The sequence below is a fragment of the Pelophylax lessonae genome (assembly GCF_965119305.1).
Source record: "Pelophylax lessonae genome assembly, chromosome: 9".
NCBI lineage: Eukaryota > Metazoa > Chordata > Amphibia > Anura > Ranidae > Pelophylax > Pelophylax lessonae.
In genome coordinates, this window is record NC_138776.1 from 202,967,506 (window position 1) to 202,990,098 (window position 22,593).

Sequence of the window (22,593 nt, forward strand, 5' to 3'; positions counted from 1 at the left end):
GGAGGGAGAGGAGGAGAGAGAGGGGGGGGAAGAGGGGGGATAGAGAGGGGGAGAGAGGGGAGAGAGAGAGGGGGAGAGAGAGAGATGGAGGGAGAGAGAGGGGGAGAGAGAGAGAGAGATGGAGGGAAAGAGAAGGGGGGAGAGAGAGATGGAGAGGGGGAGAGAGAGAGATGGAGAGGTAAAAAGAGAGAGGGAGAGAGGGAGAGAGAGAGAGAGAGAGAGAGGGGGGGGGAAGGAAGGAAGCAAAGAGAGAGAGAGAGAATTAGATAAGGGGAGGGAGAGGAGGAGAGAGAGAGAGGGGGAGAGAGGGGGGAGAGAGAGGGGGTGAGAGAGAGAGAGGGAGGGGGAGAGGGGGGTCACATAACCAATGCAACATATGAAAGAAATAAGGTACAAAGAAACATTTTTAAAAGTTTAGAATGATACAGATCTATTTCTATTGCTCATTACATGGGAGTAACGAGTTTTAGGCTCAGTTTCTACTAGTGCAACTTGTCATGCGACTTTGGACACATAAAATCGCATGACACCCATTCCCATCTATGCCCTTTTGAAAATCAGCAACTTTGAAAAGGTACCTGCACTACTTTGATGCAACTTTGATCCAGAAAGTGTAAAGTTGGATCAAAGCTGCACTTAAAGACACACTCTAAATCACACAGCTAAAGACTCTCACTAATGGAAACGTAGTCACTAGGCTTGACTGTGACTTTGGAGAGCTTTAGTCTACATTTCCACTATTGCAATTTAGAGTGCGACATTGATGCAACTTTGAACCAACTCTCTGGATCTGAAGTCATATCAAAAGTTGCATCAAAGTAGTGAAGGGACCTTTTCAAAGTCTCTGATTTTCAAAGTCGCATAGATGGGCAATGGGCTGTGACTTGTCATGCGACTTGTGTGTCCAAAGTCACTTGACAAGTCACATTAGTCGCATCAGTGGAAATGTAGCTTTAGTCTACGTTTCCACTATTGTGATTTAAAGTATGACTTGGATGCGACTTTGATCCACCTTTACACTCTCTGGATCAAAGTTGCATCAAAAATTTCATCAAAGTAGTGCAGGTACCTTTTCAAAATTGCTGATTTTCAAAGTCGCATTGATGGGAACGGGTGTCATTGATTGGTTGCACTAGTGGAAACAGAGACTTAGTGTGGTTGCCTGTACTATGATCATTGCAGATTGTGAGCTGAGACCCCAGAGCAATTCCACCTACACTAATAGCACCGCCCCCCATCCCCCTCCCCCTGTGTCCAGCTTCCTTCCCCTGTGGTAGTCTTCATTCAAAGCCCAGCACAGCTATACTCTATATGTGCCCCCCCCCCCCCCGTGTCCTGTGTGGATGGCTCTTTTTTTTAAATCTTCATTTTCTCATGAATTATGATGTACAATGCATCATTACTGATGAGAGAACACTGGGCGTGAACCTATGATCAGCTCCTCCCATTCTGTATATGCCCACTGGCTACACAGGAACAGTGCCCCTCCCTGGGAGGGATGCCACTAGCTTTCAGTAACCACACCCACTGGGCGTGAACCTATGATCAGCTCCTCCCATTCTGTATATGCCCACTGGCTACACAGGAACAGTGCCCCTCCCTGGGAGGGATGCCACTAGCTTTCAGTAACCACACCCACTTGCTGTTCTTGGACTCAGCAGGAAGAGGAATTGAAGTCATGTGACAGCACTGAAAACTGCAAAATAAAGATAGAAAACTGGGATTTTTTTCATTTTGACACATGAGGCTGAACTCTGCTTACATTAATGACTGCAGGGGAGAATTTAAGGTATTAGGTTGTACTTCTGCTTTAATTACCAGGGGAGTATATCTACAGTACACAGTGTGCAAGATTCATATGGAAATTAACCATTTGTGTTGCTATTTGCTTTGATCAAATGTTTGATCTGAAAATAGTAAAAGAAAAATAATAATATAACATGCTTGTGTAACGGTGCTGTTAAAAACACAGATGGCTTTCAAGTGGCACAAAAAAAAAGCTGTTGCTGGGGGAGAGCGGCCAACAGATTTTGTGTCCTGCCAATTATCTAGAATAGGCAAATGCAAGCAATGTGGGAGCTTTTCAGCCAGGCTTTGGGGGTGATCTGAATGGCCTACAGGTATGCCAGCTTGTTTAGGCAGCAAGTTACAAAACTGCACAGTGTACATTAACCCCTTCCCAATGAGAATAGGCATATATTCGACCTCCTGGAATTGGGTTTGCTCCTGTGGGGCCACATAGGTGTGCCACTGTGTTTATGCTGAGAGTGCACTCCCAGCACAGGGACTGAGCTTTCACCGAAAGCCAAAGATCTCATACTAAAGATCAGGAACCAGGAGTCCCAGTCACTGATCACATGATCGCTGTGATAGTCTCTAAGTTACTATCACAGTGATCAGTTACTGTGTTGTTTTCACCTCTTAAATTGAGAAAATGGGGAAAATACACATTGTATCTTTTTCTCCTTGCTAGAGAAGAAAACAGTAAATAGAAAAGTGTGTGTAAAAAGAAAAAATTTAAAAAAAAAATAGCTAGATCAGGGTTTGATCTAGGTCACTGTCAGGGTTATAATTATCGTCAAAGTTAGGGTCAAAGGTCAGATTCGCAGGTAAGGGTTAAAGGTTGGGGCTGTCTGATCACTTTTACAGCGCAGCAGTGCCCCCCTACTAGCGCTGTCCACTGCCATTCCCCGGCTGTCCCTTCCCACCAGTAGACAACTGAAAGCACTCGGATCAGCTGCCCACAGAGGAGATGGAGGAACATCCATTAATCGATCTCCTCCATGATAAATGAAGCTGCAAGCAACAAGGATTTCATCATTTCTGGTTTTAGAGCTGTCTTTCCCTGGTCTCTCTGTTCGATCAGCTGCCTAGGAGGGCAAGGAAGGAATCCGGGGTCTAAAAGAACCCTGACGTCTCAATAAAGAGTACCTGTCATTGCTCAAATCTATCACAAGGTGTCTTGTTCACCCCTTGCAATAGCAATAAAGGTACATTTAAAAATGTAAATAGTGTAAAAATAAATAAATTAAAATAAAAAAAAAAATGTAAATCACCACCATCCCCCTGTGCTCATGAGCAAATGCAAACACGCATGTTGTAAGGTATTGATGCAAAAGTTGGAGTAGGAGCAATAATTCTAGCAAAATAGCTCATGTTTAACTCTAAAATGATAACCTGTAAGGACTTTTAAAGCATCGCTTATGGACAATTTTGGGTGCTGTAGCTTTATGCCATTTCTCAGGCATGAAAAATTTAGAATCTTGGCTTGTTTGGTATCCCTTTACTTGATGCAATATCATCTTTTATATTTTACCCCAAAAAAATTATATTATAATATTATATTGTGTTTGTAATAAAATTTATTTAACCCTCCTCTTATGTTAGGGTCAGAACCGACCCGTTTTCAGGTTTTGAATGTCTATAAGTATCACATAAATTTGTTTATTGCATCAATATTTTTTTACTTTGTCAGGAACCTCTATTTAAACAATGTAATAGAAAAAGAATCCTTTTCACTAAATTATAAAATACTGTGGTGAAAATTAAGACGTTTATGGTGTTAGGGTCAATTCTGACCCAGTTATAATATAGGATTTTAGGACACTAATAAGTGCCAAAACTAAAATCATAAACACTCTCTCTGTTTAGTAACACTGACAGCCAATCCCCTCTCAACCCTGTGAGCTGTAGTTAGGGAGGGGGCTATCTCTTTTCCTGCTTGTCTGCTTCTCTAATCAAAAGAAAGGTCTAAGGGGTCACACCAAAAATATTAAAACCAATCTTTTCAAGGATAAAGAAGCCTAACAAGGTAACCAAGTGGTAAGAAACAAATTGGATGATAAATAATTGTTCAGAGGGTATTTTATGGCTGATTTAAGACACGGGTCAAAACCGACCCGTTAACATCATGGATAGTAACAGAAAGTTAACATAAGAGGAGGGTTAACTGCTGCCACAAAAAGCCTGGGCCCTTTGGTCTTCAGACTCCCTTAAGCTTAAAGGTATTGCACTCTTTTACAACTTCTTGCAAGTCCTAGGTACATTCATGAAAATATCTGACCTTGAGAGATGGGAATGTGACTTAAACCTCTCTTTCTCAGACTCTCAATGGCAACAAGCTATCCATCACAACTATAGCATCTCTAAATGCATACATTTTTGGGAGCTGTCCCAGACAATACACCACAGATATTACTTAACCCCTGGGTAAATGTATAGATTTGTCAATTTGGATGATGACAAATGCTGGTGAGGTTGTTTTCAATCTGGATCTCTTCCTCGCATTTTGTGGGACTGCCCACACTTGCGCATCTTCTGGAACTGAGTACTGTATTTACCTTTATCTCTGAAGTCTGACAACCTTCACCCCAGCCCTGGCCTTGCTTAGCATAGGAATTTAAAAGTTTCCACTAAACCTTAAAGCAGGGGTCTTCAAACTATGGCCCTCCAGTTGTTCAGGAACTACAATTTCCATCATGCCTAGTCATGTCTGTGAATGTCATATTTTCCGAAAGCCTCATGGGATGTGTAGTTCCACAACATCTGGAGGGCCGTAGTTTGAGGATCCCTGCCTTAGAGCTTTGGTCATGCATATTCTTCTTGCATCCAGATTGTTAATTATGCGGAAATGGAGGCATACGATAGTCCCAAATCTTTCTGGTGTTAAAGTGGAAGTAAACCCATCCATTTAACAGTTTCAAAAAACAGTTACATTTTCGGCACATGCCAGAAATGTAACACTCCTATTGGTTGTGCTCTCAACCAAACTGTCAAACCATCCAATGGCTGGTGTCATGACTGATCACATGTGCAGCATCATGGCAGTTGAAAATTACACAGAGGCCATGATGGCAGCTTCCAGGGTTTACTTCCATTTTAAGCCCCAACTGAAAGATTACGAAAGACACTTCAGGCGGCTCCCTTGCAAAATGTTATAACGTCTGGGGCATCTGGCCCACACCAGGTGCCTCTCCTTAAAAATCCTCCTTGGCGGTGATATAAAATCCATAATACCAATGTATTATTTCATGTTTCTTTTTTTTTTTCTAATACTCTAAATGTTTTGAAATGCACTTGGATGCCAGTTAGTCCCGGTTCACATTGATGCGGCTGCGCCGATCGCATGTAATATCGGAGCGCACTTCTCCTTCATTACATGCGATCGGCTGTGCGGTGCGAGTTTAGCCATACACTTTTTATGGCTAAATTCACAGCGCACCCGCAGCAAACACGCACAGGACCCTTTTTTGCAGCCGCATCAGGATCGGATCGCACAGCGGTTCACACTTGCGCGATCCGATCCTGTGCGAACTGCAAGATCGCACTGCGATATGCGATCAAACTGGGGGTGTCGTTAAGATTACATTGACACCCCCAGTGTATCGCATATGGCAGTGTGAACTGCCGGGGGTGCGTTTGCGATGCGGCAACAGGCTGCAAATTCGCAGCCTTCCCGCATCGCATAAGTGTGAACCGAGCCTAAAGGTTCATCTTGCTCTTGATAAGCAAGACAGTTTTATATTCATGTCCATGTTTACTTTGTGTTTTTGCACTCTGCAATTTTATGCAATAATGTTCACAAACTCACAATAAATATCACATTATGAAAAGTCATTTAAGTGTATTGTTTCCTGAAAATGTAGAGGTTCGGCAACTTATAGTGGGACTGCGATAGTATGGCGGGCAATCTGACACCAACTAGTAATAAAAACACGTTGCACTGACCTTAAATTTATGTGAATAAATAATAAATACCCAATTAAAATTAACAAAATTAACAACATGTGATTAAAAAAAAAACTATTACAAACTGAATAAAAAGTCCCACAAATAAGTAAAGACAAATCAAAGGCTGTGAAATGACGGTTATCCGCTTTAATAGAAGATAGGTGATAATAGTGGCTTGAAGAGAAAGTGTGGATTCCACCACCCGATAGTATCCAGAAAGGCTTACCAAAGAGTCATGACCTTCTTATGATAGGAAGGTCAGACAACGCCTCTGCCCCAAAAGGGCATTGGAAATCCTTCCAGCTTGGATCCTCCTAATATTGGGATAATTCCACTCATCTCCTGAGGTGCCTCTATCAGCTTTTGGTCACGAGATTCTTAAATTAAAGTCTAGCAAAGCAGTTGCTTCTCTTCAGGCGCTGTAACAGCAGTAACTGTAGTGGTTGGGTTCTGTGTGAATTCCTTCAGCCCAGAGTATAATGCTCAGAGAACAGTAAACTCTGGGCTGAAGGAATGCACACAGAATCCACACACTAAAGTGTGTGGCTACACTAGCTTTGCTGGCGACTGGGATCCACCCCATACACCCCATCTCGCCAATTTTCTACATCAGGGGTGTCAAACGCAACTTCATCAAGGGCCGCATCAGCATTATGATTGCCCTCAAAGGGCCGGTTGTATCTGAACTACTAGATGTCCAGAGTATCTCAACCTCTTTACATCAGATGTCAAGAGTACCCCCCCCACCCTCCCTTACATCACAGTGCACCCCCTTACCTTGTGTTGCTTCTGGAAAGAAGCTGGGGGCAGAGCTGGGAAGCAGAAAGTGCAGGGTCTGGAGGAGGCCCAAAATAGGGCAGGGGCTCTACTGCAGCTCTAGGAGAAATGTGAAGGCCACATAAAATAGCCTGGAGGGGCGGATTCGGCCTGCTGGCCTTGTGTTTGAAACATGTGTTCTACATCATACAGGTGCTCAAGATAGATGTGAAGGGCGGATTAGCGGGAAATCAGAGCACCAGAATGGTCAGGTAAGGTGCTGCGAGGGCCACTCTTTAGGGAAGGGCAAAACAGTAATCAAGCAGCCAGGCACAGGGAACATGTCATGGTCTACACCGCATCATACGTGTTAGCAGTCACTGTCTGAACTGTGCTATGTACTTCTGACCTGTGAACTCTGGGTTAGTTACTCCTGACCTGTAACTATAGAATGTCCATCTTTACAAAAAACTTAATTGAACAGGCTTTACCTATTCCCCCTTGTGTAAACCAGCAGAGCATTTTCTTCAAGCAGCAAGATTTAATTTGAGAAAGAAAAAGTCTATGTAAATATGTGATATTTAGTAAAAAGCCATGCATAGATGTGATTTCCCTTTAAGAGCGTTAGTCAGAAAGTAAAGTATATTTTTATAACATTTAATGATAAGCCTAATTTTGATCAAAGGAAATCAGGTATGATTTCACTATGTAAAGGTTATCATAACAGGGTGTGATAACCTTTCATAACAAGTTCCTATTGTAACTCAGTAACAGTGATGAAGTCTGATGCAATGTATAGCTTGTGTAATTATGTTCCTTTCCCTGTGGATGATGTTTATACTGGACCGGAAGGTTTTCCCACTTAATGACCAGACCATTTATTGGGATACGGCACTGCGTTACTTGAACGGACAATTGCGTGGTCATGCAACACTGTACCCAAATAAAATTGATGGCCTTTCTTTTCCCACAAACAGAGCTTTCTTTTGGTGGTATTTGATCACCTCTGCGTTTTTTTTTTGTTTTTTTTTTTGCGCTATAAACAAAAAAAGAGTGACAATTCTGAAAAAATATTTTTTACTTTCTCCTAAAAAACATTACCAATAAAAAAAAATGTAAAAATCATTTTTTTTATATAAATTTAGGCCAATATGTATTTTGCTACATATTTATGGTTAAAAAAAATCCCCTCAACCCAATAGAACATATTTGGGATGAATTACAGGGGAGACTGTGAGCCAGTAAAAAATAATAAAAACAGCTGGCGCACAACGGGTAATAAAAAGTTTCACCAGGGACTTCACAAGTGGCACTTAGCACAAACAACCAATATGAAGGGTTGTCAATAAATAAATGGATAATTCATAAGTCCATATGTAAAAGGTCCATAAAAAGGGAGTCCATAAAAAGGGAGTCCATAAATTATCCCAAGGTGCACTCCTGAGGCTGCTCAAGTGACAAGTAGAAGAATGCTTGGAGCCAGCTAGGGAGAAAACACAGGCGCCACTCTGAGTGCAGAAACTTGAGATTTATTGCATGAATTCAAGGGAACAAAGGGTACTCACAAATAGAATAAAATGAAAGCTCATGACAACACTCAGGTCAGATCAGGATGGCTCGAGCGGTGATGGTCGACAGGCTCCGAGCGGTAGCTAGCCGCTCTTCCTGGTCCCGGGGACACACAGAAGCCGATCCGTCGTCACTTCTGGTAAACTTCCGCTCGCAGCCTGTCGACCATCACCGCTCGAGCCATCCTGATCCGACCGGAGTGTTGTCATGAGCTTTCATTTTATTCTATTTGTGAGTACCCTTTGTTCACTTGAATTCATGCAATAAATCTCAAGTTACTGCACTCAGAGTGGCGCCTGTGTTTTCTCCCTAGGAGACTGTGAGCACATCAGTGCCTGACCTCACAAATGCGCTTCTGGAAGAATGGTCAAACATTCCCATAGACACACTCCAAAACCTTGTGGACAGCCTTTCCAGAAGAGTTGAAGCTGTTATAGCTGCAAAGGGTGGGTCAACTCAATATTGAACCCTACGGACTAAGACTGGGATGCCATTAAAGTTCATGTGCCTGTAAAGGCAGCCATCCCAATACGTTTCGTAGTATAGTGTATCTGTATGAACCCCGGGTGTCAGAGGTGTCAAGAGGCTTGCAAGGTCAGGGCAACCTTTGGGGTCAGTCATCTTCCAGCAGCCCTCATGGGGGTGGCGCTACATAAGTAAGGTCATCTTTTGGAAGAATGCCTCTGTTGGGATGTTTTAGCTTAGTAACAGGGTTGCTTTAAACAAAGCCACTGGTGGCAGTCAATAGTAATAGAAAGGTTTATAACAGATCCCAGAAGGCAAAATATTATGGTCAATAATTGTATCAGGAAGGTGTGGAACCCTCCTCTGTTGTCTTAGCATCCTTCTCAATATGATGTGGTATGTCCAACCTGAAAGCCAATTCATCTAGAGATTTATCACCACCCTTACCAACCTCAGACCTTAGAGATGTCTCATAAGATGCAGAAGTTACTGCATCACTTGACATTCCATGCCCATGGTTATTTTGACTGTGTAAATAATATTTTTCAGGTTTGTTAACTCCCTGCTGAGACTGAAAGGTTTCAGGTAATTTGCAATAACAATAACCTCTGGGAAGACGACTGAAATAAAGCAGGCCACAATCTGAATAAATAATTTAAAAAAATGTTTAAATTTGACCTATCAGTAGTATCCAATGTGTTATTTTTATTTAATTTTATTTTATTTTTATTTATTTTTTGATTGGATGTTTCCACATAACAACAGGGTTACTTAAAGCTAATGTAACAACAAACACTGGTGGCCGTCAACAAAGATAGATAGACCTATAATGGATCAAAGAAGGCAAAATCTTTATGGTCAATAGTTGTGACACAGAGGTGTGGAACCCTCCTCTGTTGTCTTAGCATCCTTCTCAATATGATGTGGTATGTCCAACCTGAAAGCCAATTTATCTAGAGATTTATCATCACCCTTGCCAACCCCAGACCTCAGGGATGTCTCATAAGATGCAGAAGTTACTGTAGCACTTGGCATTCCATAAAAACTAAAGGGGAAGGGAAGTGGCGCTGCCTGGAAATAGGTGGAAATTATATAGATATGTGTTGACTGATAGTGCAACTCTATACATGGTATAAATCAATAGACATGTAATACAAATCAATAAAATTATAAAAAATAAACTCTAAGTGATTCATACATATAAAATTGACCAATATAAATCAACAAATATATATTCTAAGAATTCCATACAAATATATATAAAGTGATTGAATGGTGTGATCTAGGCCCAGTGATTGGCCTAGTAGGGTGACTGAGTGATAAATAATGCAATCAAATAATTATTCATCACATAACATATATATAAATAAATATAGAATGTGCTGATAAAGGATAAATCCAAAAAATCAGTGTGATATATAATATAATAGTGACTGGTGCTCTGTGCAGTTTAAGTTAAAAACCTAGATAATTATAAAGTGACCTAGGTGGGGGTTAAAGAGTGTAAAAACTAGTATAACTATAAAAAATATAGTATAACTATAAAAAATTTAATTAAAAGTGACCAGTGCAAATGACCATTAGTGATGTCATATGACAAAAGATATTGATAAATATATTGCACAATATAGTCCCAGGTATTATGTGTATCAGAAATAATAGTCCGGACAAGGATCTTCTGAGTGTCGTAATTGCCGCTGAAGACGTTGTGACCTAATTTTTTTTACCCATTTCCTCATTGCCCACCAGTGCCACGTATCAGTATCCACCAGTGCCATGTATGTGTCCACCAGTGCCACTGCCCACCAGTGCCACGTATCAGTGTCCACCAGTGCCACTTCCCACCAGTGCCACGTATGTGTCCACCAGTGCCACTGCCCACCAGTGCCACGTATCAGTGTCCACCAGTGCCACGAATGTGTCCACCAGTGCCACTGCCCACCAGTGCCACATATCAGTGTCCACCAGTGCCACTGCCCACCAGTGCCACGTATCAGTGCCACGAATCAGTGTCTACCAGTGCCACGTATCAGTGCCACAAATCAGTGCCACAGATCAGTGTCCACCAGTACCACATATCAGTGCCACGTATCAGTGCCATGAATCAGTGTCCATCAGTGCCACAAATCAGTGTCCACCAGTGCCACATATCAGTGCCACATATCAGTGCCACTAATCAGTGTCCACCAGTGCCACGAATCAGTGTCCACCAGTGCCAGGTATCAGTGTCCACCAGTGCCATGTATCAGTGCCACGTATCAGTGTCCACCAGTGCCACGTATCAGTGTCCACCAGTGCCACTGCCCACCAGTGCCACGTATCAGTGCCACGAATCAGTGTCTACCAGTGCCACGTATCAGTGCCACAAATCAGTGCCACAGATCAGTGTCCACCAGTACCACATATCAGTGCCACATATCAGTGCCATAAATCAGTGTCCATCAGTGCCACAAATCAGTGTCCACCAGTGCCACATATCAGTGCCACATATCAGTGCCACTAATCAGTGTCCACCAGTGCCACGAATCAGTGTCCACCAGTGCCAGGTATCAGTGTCCACCAGTGCCACGTATCAGTGTCCACCAGTGCCACATATCAGTTCCTTGTATCAGTGCCACGTATCAGTGCCCACCAGTGCCACTCACACAGACCAGGCAGAGATAATGGTATATAGGAACTGTAGGCATGGCTGCAATGTGGGGGATGCCTGGCTAATCGCTTTCTTCTTCCTGGAAAGTCTGATAACAAGTCACTTGACAAAAGATAAGGATCCGACTTGGAGGCGACTCCCATTGAAGTCTATTGGCACAAGTCGGATACAAGTCACCTTCAAGTAGTACAGGACCCTGTTCTGAAGTCGGAGCGACTTCAGTAGTGCATATTAAGACGGCTCTCATTCATTTACATTGCATTTGTTATGACAAGCGACTTGGGGCGACTTGAGGGCACACAAGTCGCTTGACAAGTCGTACTAGTGTGAATGGAGCCTAATTGTTTTAGCTGTGTAATAGCAGTCTCTTTTTTCATCCAACCTTTTCTATCCCTACATCAAATAGTAGCCTTCAACTATGTGCAGATGTATTTACAGGTATATGGGGGGGCTGTCTACAGTATTTACTTTCCCCACTAATGGGCTACCTCAGAAAGAAGTTTTCTCAATCAGAGAATGCTAGGAATGATGGCAAGGCCTGGCAATATTTAGGCAAATCCATATAGGACATGAAAAGGGTGCAGATCACTGTAGTGTGTATCACTCTTCGTGAGTTTCCACCTCAGGCAAAGTGGCCAATTCATCATTAGCTCTGATTCATGTGAATCTCTTTGACCCTCCATACTTGATTGTCTCATTTGGAACGCACTCAGAGAAGGTAAAATATTTTATGTTTAATGTTATCTTTGTTTAGAAAAGTTTCTTAATTAAGTGTGTTCTTACTTGTAACACAGGTGCCTTAATCTCACGATAACATGAATGATTTATCAAGGAAAAGTGGACTCAGGTGACTTTTTTCCCTAGATCTCCATGGACTATCGCCAGCTTTTATTGCATGGAAAGTTTCTGTGAAAGTGATGGAGAACCTGCTCTATTTATAAACCCATCTCTTTTTACAAAGCCTCCACTATCAACCCCTGCCTTACATTCAGTGGTCACTACATACTAAAGCAGTAACCTCTCTTTTCCAATTCTACTATACCTAAGGCTCATTACATTTCTATAAAATAGGATTTTTTTTTGGTAGGTTTTCCGTCTACAGATATATTGTTAGTTAGACCCTTGCACTAAGATAGTTATCTGAAAATGTTTCTGATCTTACACATTAAATCTCGACAAAATCTCCCAGTATGTTGTCAGCTATAATACACTCACAGCATTTCACCTGCAATTTTTTTTTTTTTTAGTTCTGGATGGCATGGCGCAGGAACTTTGTACCTTTTCAGGACCATAGCCTGAAGATCTTAGCTCACTTCCTGCATAGATGTGATAGGTTAAACCAGAGGCATAACTAGAACCTTCAGGGCCCCGGTGCAAGAAACCATGAAGGGCTCCCTTCCTTCACTGAGCAGCCTGTTTTTCCAGGGACCCTGGGCAGGGGGGGAATAGGCATTCACGGGGGGCTGGTGACGGGATACTAAGAGTTGGTCCTCCACACTTTAATATTCAGGGGACACTGTGATATAATGGGGACTGCACTGTAAAGGGGCACTGTAATCATTACAGTGCCCTTAGCAATAATAGCCCCCATTTTAATCTCTGATTACTGTGCAGATCTCCAGCTCTTCCCACCCACTGCTTCCTTACATCAGAGTCCTTACAGTTCTCCATAAATCAAAGTCTGCAGAGCCCTCCTTACATCAGAGTCCACAAGGCCCCCCTTACATCAGAGTCCACAAGGCCCCCCTTACATCAGAGTCTACACAGTCCCCCTTACATCAGAGTCAGCATAGTCCCCCGTACTTCAGAGTCCGCACAGTCCTCACTACATCAGAGTCTGCACAGTCCTCCTTACATCAGAGTCCAAAGAGCCCCCCCTTACATCAGAGTCCACACAGAGCCCCCCTTACATCAGAGTCTGCACAGCCCCCCTACATCAAAGTTTGCACAGAGCCTCCCTTACATCAGAGTCCACACAGAGCCCCCCTTACATCAGAGTCCACACAGAGCCCCCCTTACATCAGAGTCCACAAGGCCCCCCTTACATCAGAGTCTACACAGTCCCCCTTACATCAGATTCAGAATAGTCCCCCGTACTTCAGAGTCCGCACAGTCCTCACTACATCAGAGTCCGCACAGTCCCCCTTACATCAGAGTCCAAAGAGCCCCCCTTACATCAGAGTCCACACAGAGCCCCCCTTACATCAGAGTCTGCACAGCCCCCCCTACATCAAAGTTCGCACAGAGCCCCTACTACATCAGAGTCCACAGAGCTCCCCTTACATCAAAATTCATAGAGCCCCCTTACATCACAGTTCACAGAGCCCCCCTTACATCAAAGTCCCCCTTTACATCAGTGTCCACAAAGAGCCCCCCCTTACATCAGAGTCTGCACAGAACCCCTCCTACATAGAGTCTTCAGAGCCCCCTTTACATCAGAATCCGCACAGCCCCCCTTACAGCAGAGTCCACAGAGACTCCCTTAGATCAGAGTCCACACAGAGCCCCCCTTACATTAGAATTCGTAGAACCCCCTTACAACAGAATCCCCAGAGCCTCTCTTACATCAGAGTGTGCAAAGAGCCCCCTTACATCAGAGTCCGAACAGAGCCCACCTTACATCAGAGTCTGCACAGAGCCCCGCCTACATCAGAGTCCACACAGCCCCCTTACATCAGACTTCACACAGAGCCCCCCTTACATCAGAGTCTGCACAGCCCCCCCACATCAGAGTCCACACAGAGCCCTCCTTACATCAGAGTCTGTACAGCCACCCTTACATCAGAGTCTGCATAGAGCCCCCTTACATCAGAGTCCTCACAGAGCCCCTCCTTACATCAAAGTCCTCACAGAGCCCCCCCTTACATTAAAGTCCACACAGATCCCCCATTACATCACAGTCCACAGAGGCCCCCTTACATCAGAGTCTGTACAGCCCCCCTTACATCAGAGTCCACACAGAGCCCCCCTTACATCAGAGTCCACACAGAGCCCCCCTTGCATCAGAGTTTGCACAGAGCCCCCCTTACAGCAGATTTTGCACAGAGCCCCCCTACATCAGAGTCCACACAGCCCCCCTTACATCAGACTCCACACAGAGCCCACCTTACATCAGAGTCTGCACAGAGCCCCCCTTACATCAGAATCTGCACAGCGCCCCCCTTACACCAGAGTCTGCACAGAGCCCCCTTACATCAGAGTCCACACAGAGCCCCCTTACATCAGAGTCCGCATAGCCCCCCATACTTTAGATTCAGCATGGCCCACTTAGAGTCTGCAGAATTTCCATTTACACTGTAAGGGGGAGCTCTGTGGACTTTATTGTAAAGGGGAACTCTGATTTAAGGGGAACTCTCATGTAAGGGGTGTTCTGGGGTTCGCCGCTTACCTTCTGTTGTGCAGCCAAAACAGTTTCTCAGGCCGCTCAACAGGCCACGGCGCGGGTGGCTAGTCCAGACTTGGCGTCAATGGACATCTTCCCAGAACCCTGCCTCCTGCGTGCTCCCAGGGGAGCACATCCAGTGCACTCTGTGACTGCTGTGTCTTTCGGACACAGCTGATCACAGATCATAGTAAATGGCCAATCACAGCAGTCCTTTACCATCTGATCAGCTGATCACATGTAAGCAGACTTGCCGTGTCTGTGTCTGTGTGAGGAGAGGAAAGCCATTAACTGGCAAGACATTATTTTGACTGATAATCAGTGCCCTGATTATTGTGCAGCCCCATCAATATCGCCTATCAGTTCTCATCAAAGCGCTTATCAGTGCCCATCAATGCCGCCTATCAGCAGAGATGTATAGTAACAAAGTAGAACTACTTAAGTACTATACTTAAGTACCGAAATGCGGTATCTGTACTTTCCTAGAGTAGAATTTTTTTCTCCTACTTCTACTTTTACTTCACTACATTTTTTCGATGATTTCGATACTTCTACTCCAATATTTTTTTTTTGTGCTGCATAGTTACTCGTTACTTTTCTCTGCCTTTCCCTTTTTCTTTTTTGTTTGGTTTCCCTCCTTACTGCTCTCTCCTACTCTTTCAATTATCCTCCCTATTCTGCCTTCCCCCCTCCCCTCCCCTTTTCTATAGGAAGGTAAAGGTAAAGATACCCCCCTTTTTCATGGGTACCTGGTCTCTGGCCATTTGGGTAGCGTTGTTCCGCTCCAGGCTTCTGCTGGGCTGGCATGGAGTGCTCCCACATGCGCCTCTCGGCGCTCTGACATGTGTGGCGGCCTTCGGCCACTCCGCTCCTCCCCTCCTTGTCTCAATTCGCTGACATCTCAGCGCTGGGAGGCGGGGATTCCGGCGGCCGCGCAGTAGAGGCACGTGCGCATGCGCAGTGCAATCGAGGCACTGGCGGCCATCTTGGTTAAGGGAAACATGGGGGGGGTCTCTGATGTAAGGGGGGGCTTTGTGTGGGCGGTCTCTGATTTAAGGGGGCTCTGTGTGGGGGTTCTCTGATGTAAGGGGGGTCTCTGATGTAAGGGGGGCTCTGTGTGGGAGGGCTCTGATGTAAGGGGAGCTCTGTGTGGAGGGGCTCTGATGTAGGGGGAGCTCTGTGGGGGGCTCTATGGGGGGGCTCTGATGTAAGGGGGGCTCTGTGGGGATGGTCTCTGATGTAAGGGGGCTCTGTGTTGGGGTCTCTGGATGTAAGGGGGGCTTTGTGTGAGGGGTCTCTAAAGTAAGGGGGCTTTGTGTGGGGGGTCTCTGATGTAAGGGGGGCTCTGATGTAAGGGGGCGCTGTGTGGGGGGTCTTTCCCATTAAAAGCAGATATGAAATTATATTCATCTTGTTTTGTCACATATATATATATTGGAAGATTCACAATATTTTGAACTTTTTATTGACTTAGATTTCATACACTCTTCCTTTATTTCATTATTGGAATATATTGTTGTATATCACATTGGTTTATATATGATTTTGCGCACCAATAAGCTGTGGAGAAAAAAAAAACAGGCAGGGAATAGAAGGAGGGATGCTTTAAAAGGGGAAGGGAGGGACATACTTTATCTGTTTTTAAAAGTTGCAGCCTAAGGAATTGTGATTGTCCTTTAGGTTAATCATTTGAATAAATCATTTGAAATAATAAAAAACAATATGATGTTCAAACTTTTGACTTCTTTCTTTAATAACTACATAACACAGTACTTGTACTTTTACTTTCAGTACTTGAGTAGAATTTTTTTTTCAAAACTACTGGTACTTTTTACTTTTAGTACTTAAGTAGCAATTTTTTTGAAAAAAACTACTTGCAATACTTAAGTAAAAAAAATGTTGAATACTTTAGTGCTTCCACTTAAGTAACTTTTTCTGCGAGCACTTCCACTTCTACTTAAGTCACTTTTTGATCGAGCACTTGTACTTTTACTCAAGTAGAAATTTAGAGTACTTTATACAAGTCTGCCTATCAGTGCTCATCAATGCCACCTATCAGTGAAATCTATCAGTGCTCATACATGCCACCTATTAGTGTCCATCAGTGCCGCCTATCAGTGCTGCCTATCAGTGCTCATCAATGCCCATCAGTGGCGCCTATCAGTGCCACCTATCAGTGCTCAGCAATGTCACCTATCAGTGCCCATCAGTGCTGCCTATCAGTGCCTCCTCTGCAGGATTCTGAGCTGAGAGCCTATTTCATACAGCCCAGAGCCTGCACTGACAGTTCCCCATTCCTCCTCCCTCGCACGAATGGATGAGGAGAGAGACGATCTGCTCCTTCTCCTCCTCTCCTCTCAGCTCAGAGCACTGCAGCTAGCAACCATGCTGGGGCTCCCTGACAGTGGCGGAACGCCAGCCCGGCCACAAGTGAAAACTTTGCGACCCTGGTAGTTTCACCACTGGATTGGACTATTTCATCTAAAACCCTTTATTTACTTGCTGTACTGCATTCTCTGTATATTCCTATAGAAAATTTGAAAGATTGCAGGTAACACATCATCTCTTAGCCGAGTCAGGGATGAAGAAATATCTCCAGATCGGGAGATTTAGGATTTAGTTATATGAGTTATGTTTATTAAAAATGTAAATGGAGAATATTGATCTAAACATCACCTAAGTAAAACAACTAATTCTGACATGCCTCCTTTCTTTAGCATGCTGAATTATATTTTTTCACTTTGCTAAAGTTGATGTGGCAGAACCTTTTAAATGTATTCAGAAACGTATTTAACCACTTCAACACTACAGCATTTAGAGTATGTTTTCATTTTTTTTGCACACATATAAAAATGTGCATTTTTGTCTATACAATTACTTAACCACTTGACTTCTTGAAGATATATCCCCCTTCATGACAAGGCCATTGTTTGCTTTTTGGCACTGCATTACTTTAACTAACAATTTTGCGGTCATGCAACACTGTTCCCAAATGACATTTATATACTATTTTTTTCACACAAATAGAGCTTTCTTTTGTTTTTTTTTGTTTTTTTTTTTGGATCACCACTGGGTTTTTTATTATTTGCGCTATAAATGAAAAAAAAATGAAATTAAAAAAAAAAAAATTAAAAATCTAATTTCTTCCTATATATTTGGTATTCTGTATCCCCAACTCTCTCTCCACTAGGGATGATCGAACGGTGCGGGTCCACCATCGGTTCGGCCCGAACATTGGGTGTTCGAGGTTCGGCCGAATTTAGAACTTTTTGCCCAAAAAGTTCGGAATTCGGCAACCAGAACCGACCAAAATGCAATGCTTCAGGAAATGGGCTTTAAAAGCCAGTGATTGGACCAGAACCATTAGCAAAAGCCAATTGAGGGGGCAGGAGAATGCTAGGAATGTGATTGGAGTGACTAGGGGGTCCCTAGACCAATCATTAGTGAATACGCCCCCCAGTATATAAGATAGCCCCCGCCATATTCCTAGCATTGTTATACTGGAAATGGAAGAGAATGGAAGCAGTTCTGTTAATTTTACTTTAAAAGTGTCATTTAGCATTTATTAGTGTGAGGAAAGGGATATCTAGTGTAGTTAGAGTGCTCCTTTACACTTAAGTTAGCTTCAAAAATTTAGTTTCTGTAGGGAAAGTGTTAAGTGTAAGGGGACCGTAGTGTAGTGTAGAGTTAACTGACAGTGACTGCTATGGAAGGGTGACAAAACCCTTCCATAGCAGGGTGACCGCTATAGAGAAATGATCATTTCTCTGAGTTGCTTCGGGACAGGAATATGGCTTCTCACCAGCAAGCATTTTTCATGCTGCAGGGGTTGCCACCGCCAGTGCTTTTTTGAGGACATGTTTGATGTCAGACATGACATCTGAACATGTGTATAAGGGGTATATATACACATATATGTCTGTATATATATACCCCTAGACATATATAGGTGTGATAGTAGCAGAAATATATGCTTGCGCTAATGAAATCATTTACAGTAATATATTTCTGCTACTATCACACCTATATATGGCTAGGTGTCTATATACATATAAGTATGTGTGTATATATACCACAATACACAAGTTCAGATGTTTTGCCTGCCTCAAAAGAACCCCAAAAAATGCCAAAAAAACGCTAGCGTCAAAAAAAAATGCCCAGGTGTGTTTTTGCTGGCATTTTTTGGGGGTTTTTGGAGGCAGGCAAAACATCAGAACTTGTGTACAGTACCACTATACACAAGTTCAGATGTTTTTCCTGACTGCAAAGAACCCAAAAAAATGCCTGCTATTAAACCGGCAAGGTGTGAAAACTCCTGTGCTGAAAGTGTTCTAATACAAACGATCTTTTTTTTTTATGGTTCTGGACATGCTACAGAGCTGAAACTTCACATGTACACTTTTTAGACCCCCCAGATACGAAATCCAAAGTAAAAATAAAAAAATCTCTTTTTTTTTTTTTTAATTTTTCAATAATTGGCTTTTTTATCAAAAAGTACAATTTTTAAGAACTTTTTTTGTGTGATTTTGTGTCTGGGGGGTCTAAAAGGTGTACCTGTGAAGTTTCAGCTCTGTAGCATGTCCAGAACCAGAAAAAAAAGATCATATAGGTGTAAAAGGAGGGTCCCACATCCCTGTTCTACTGAAAAATTATCTTTTTTTTTTTCATGGTTCTGGACATGCTACAGAGCTGAAACTTCACATGTACACTTTTTAGACCCCCCAGATACTAAATCCAAAGTCAAAATCAATAATTGGCTTTTTTTTATCAAAAATGACAATTTTTAAGAACTTTTTTTTGTGTGATTAATAGTTAATGGGGCATGACCCAGAACCCTAGGGACTTTTTAGGGGCATTTATTGAGTTTTAGGGCTTAAAAATGATTTTTTTTTTATTACAGAAATTCGGGTCCCATTGATTTCAATGGGGTTCTGAAATCCGGGCCGAACTTTCAGGAAGTTCGGATGTTCTGGCCGAACCGAACTTTTCAAAAGTTTGATCATCCCTACTCTCCACAAGTTATTCAAGCGAAGTGATTGAAACCTGATTGTTGCCACTAATCTGTCAGTGTGTTGTTGGGTTCAGCTACAGAGGAGATAACGTAAGAAAGGCAGGAGAGCCTTTTAAGATTCCAGGAGGGGGCAAATGTTACTTTTGCTAAATAAATACCTGTGGGCAGAGCTTAAAGCTTCTTGACTGGGACACTCTGACACTGCAGTCACTAATGCCTAAACACTAAGCAGAAGTGTGTGGTCATGTGGAATCAACCTTAAGGCACCACTCCAACTTAGAAGCTAGTGGCACTTGCATAGTTAAAGTATACAGTAGCTAAAGGCAAAACTTTTTTTTTTGGATAGAGTGGAGAAGGATTAGAACACCTTTTAGTTTTTTTTTTTTTGCTGTCTGTGCCCCCGTTAGGGAGATTCAACCTCTCTATTTGTCCTGTTTACCATTATCATTGAAAGTGAAAGTAAAATAAATTTCCAAAATTTTGAGTTGTCCCAGGAAAATAATAGAGAGGAATTTCCTCTCACTTTCTGTTTGGCTATGGGACAGGAAGTGAAGGGAAATCTCCCCAATGGGACACAGATGGTGAAAAAAAAATCTGACAGGGGTTATAACCTCCCCTTGCTCTATCCAAAATAAAAATAAAAAAAAAGTTTTGTCTATAGTTCTACTTTAACTCTCTTACTCTGTGGCTGAGCTTCATGTACTGTTAACATTTGAACACAATACTCCCTCTTTTAGAGGTCACCACTTCCCAGGTGTGCAGCATTTAGGGACCGGTACCGCAGAACCTGTACCAGTCTCCACCAATGCAACAATACATGCCACCTCTTTCCCAAAGACTGCCATGGCTGCTTTTGGGATACAGGAGAAACTCTCCCTCTCTCCACTTTCTGTGCTTGCTCTCTTCTCCTTCTACATCCCTCTCTCCTGCATGACTTCAGGCTATGTCCCTAGGCACTCTATGCTATGCATCAGGTCCCAAAGAGTGGGGAGCTGGCCGCTAGTGGAGGTGCCAAGCACTCAATCCCTTCCACAACCAGAGTAGTCATCACCTTTGCCATGTCACCCATCTCCTGGCTTATTGGCTACGATGCATGTGACACAACACTGTAGTCCTTCGCAACTACAGATTAGCTCCTCTTGGATGGCACTCTGTGCGTTTGACCCATTTACTGCATTTCTTTAATCCTGGTCCCCTTGTTGTTTTGTAAGCCCTGTACTTTGTGCATGCACCCTTTTAAGAGACTTCAGACCAAGCAAAGAAGGTGGGCAAAATAAGATCCTTCTCTAAGTGCCCCACAAAGTCTACAAAAGCAATCCAGCAATAAATTCACAATCACTAGTAATTGTAAGTCCATAAGGGTCTCTGAGCTCCAGACCCCATTGGGAACCCCAGCTGTGCTCCCATCACCCCCCCCCTCACCCCCTTCTTTCCCAAGGAGGTGATCTCTCTAGTAGAAAAACAGTCTACATTTTGACAATATATCTAGGAGCTCCCCAGGCCAATTTCAGTGAGCCCTTTTTAAATGGTTTGACCTGTAGGTCGAAAAAATGTCAAGGAAGATGTTAATCCTCCCAACCCTCCAACTGACAGGTCAACCTATGCACACAGTGCAACATTAAGACATTATAACAATTTGCACCTGACTGACTCAATTATCACGAGGGCTCAAGTATAGGTAGTAAAACAGGAACACATATTGAAAAACACAATAAACCAGTTGATCTTGCCAGAAAACCAGAGCTGTTCTGTTTCCTGTATTCAGTGCATTCTGCAATTGTATCTCAGCCTTATTAGCCCTGCACAGTTTGACCCTATATAGATTACAGAACACTGGCTCTTATGTTTTTTAGTCTTAACATACTTTTTGTCCTAGAGTGACAATGCCGCTTCTACATAGACACATCAGTGAGGCAAGATAACCAAGTTAAAGCAACTAAATAAGTCTGACGAAAAGAAACAATTGCAGCTGCCACACTGGTGAGCAGCAATATATTACTATTTGACCTACTTGTTTTCTGGTATATCCAAATGCTGGCCATAAATTAATTTAACTACTTGCTGACCAACGCAAGTAAATATACTGCAGCGGTCAGCCCCTGCCAGGCAAAGTGACGTATATATACGTCACTAGCCTGTCACCGGCTTGTGAGCCAATAGCGGGCGGGCGCGCGCCCGCTGCCACTCGTTCACTAAGCAGTCAGTGCGTGTGACCAGCGGACCCGATGTCCGCCGGTCACTCGGCGATCGTCGGTAGAGAGGGAGAAAGGCAGGCGGCTAATGTAAACAAGCCACCTGTCATTCTCCCCTGTGTAAAAATGGAGATCAGACTATGTAGAACCGTTGATCTCTGTTTTTACAATAGTAGACATGTCCCATCACAGTTAGAAACACGCCCCTAGGACACACTTAACCCCTCCCTCTCCAATACAGTTAACCCCTTCCCTGCCAGTGTCATTTTTACAGTAACAGTGCTTATGTATAGCACTGATTACTGCAGTAATGTCACTGGTAACCCCAAAAGTGTCAAAAATGTCAGTCAAGGGTCCGATCTGTCCGCCGCAATGTCGCAGTACCGCAAAAAAAACGCAGATCGCCGCAATTACTCGTTAAAAAAACCCACCAAAAATGACAAAAATCTTTCCCTTTGTTAGTAAACGCGATAACTTTTGCGCAAACCAATCAAAATAAGCTTTTTGCAATTTTTTTTACCAAACATATGTAGCATAAAACAAATTGGCCGAGAATGTTAAAAAATTTTGATTTTTACATTTTTTTGGGGAATTTCATATAACAAAATGTGAAAAATATTGTTATTTTTGCAAAATTTAAGCTCTTTTTTTGTTTATAGCGCATGATCAAAAAATCGCACAGGTGATCAAATACCACCAAAAGAAAGCTCTGTTTGTGGGAAAAAAGCACATCAAATTCGTTTAGGTACAGCATCGCACGCCCGCGCAATTGTCCGTTAAAGTCACGCAGTAAAAAATCGCAAAATAAAACCCTGGTCAGGAAGGGGGTAAAATCTTC

General features: G+C 43.0%; 1 protein-coding gene across 1 annotated transcript in view; it reads right to left on the bottom strand.

Annotated features, from left to right (window-relative positions):
• Positions 1-22,593, bottom strand: part of MAT1A (methionine adenosyltransferase 1A) — a 77,642-nt gene that overhangs the window by 42,620 nt on the left and 12,429 nt on the right. The window lies entirely within an intron of this gene.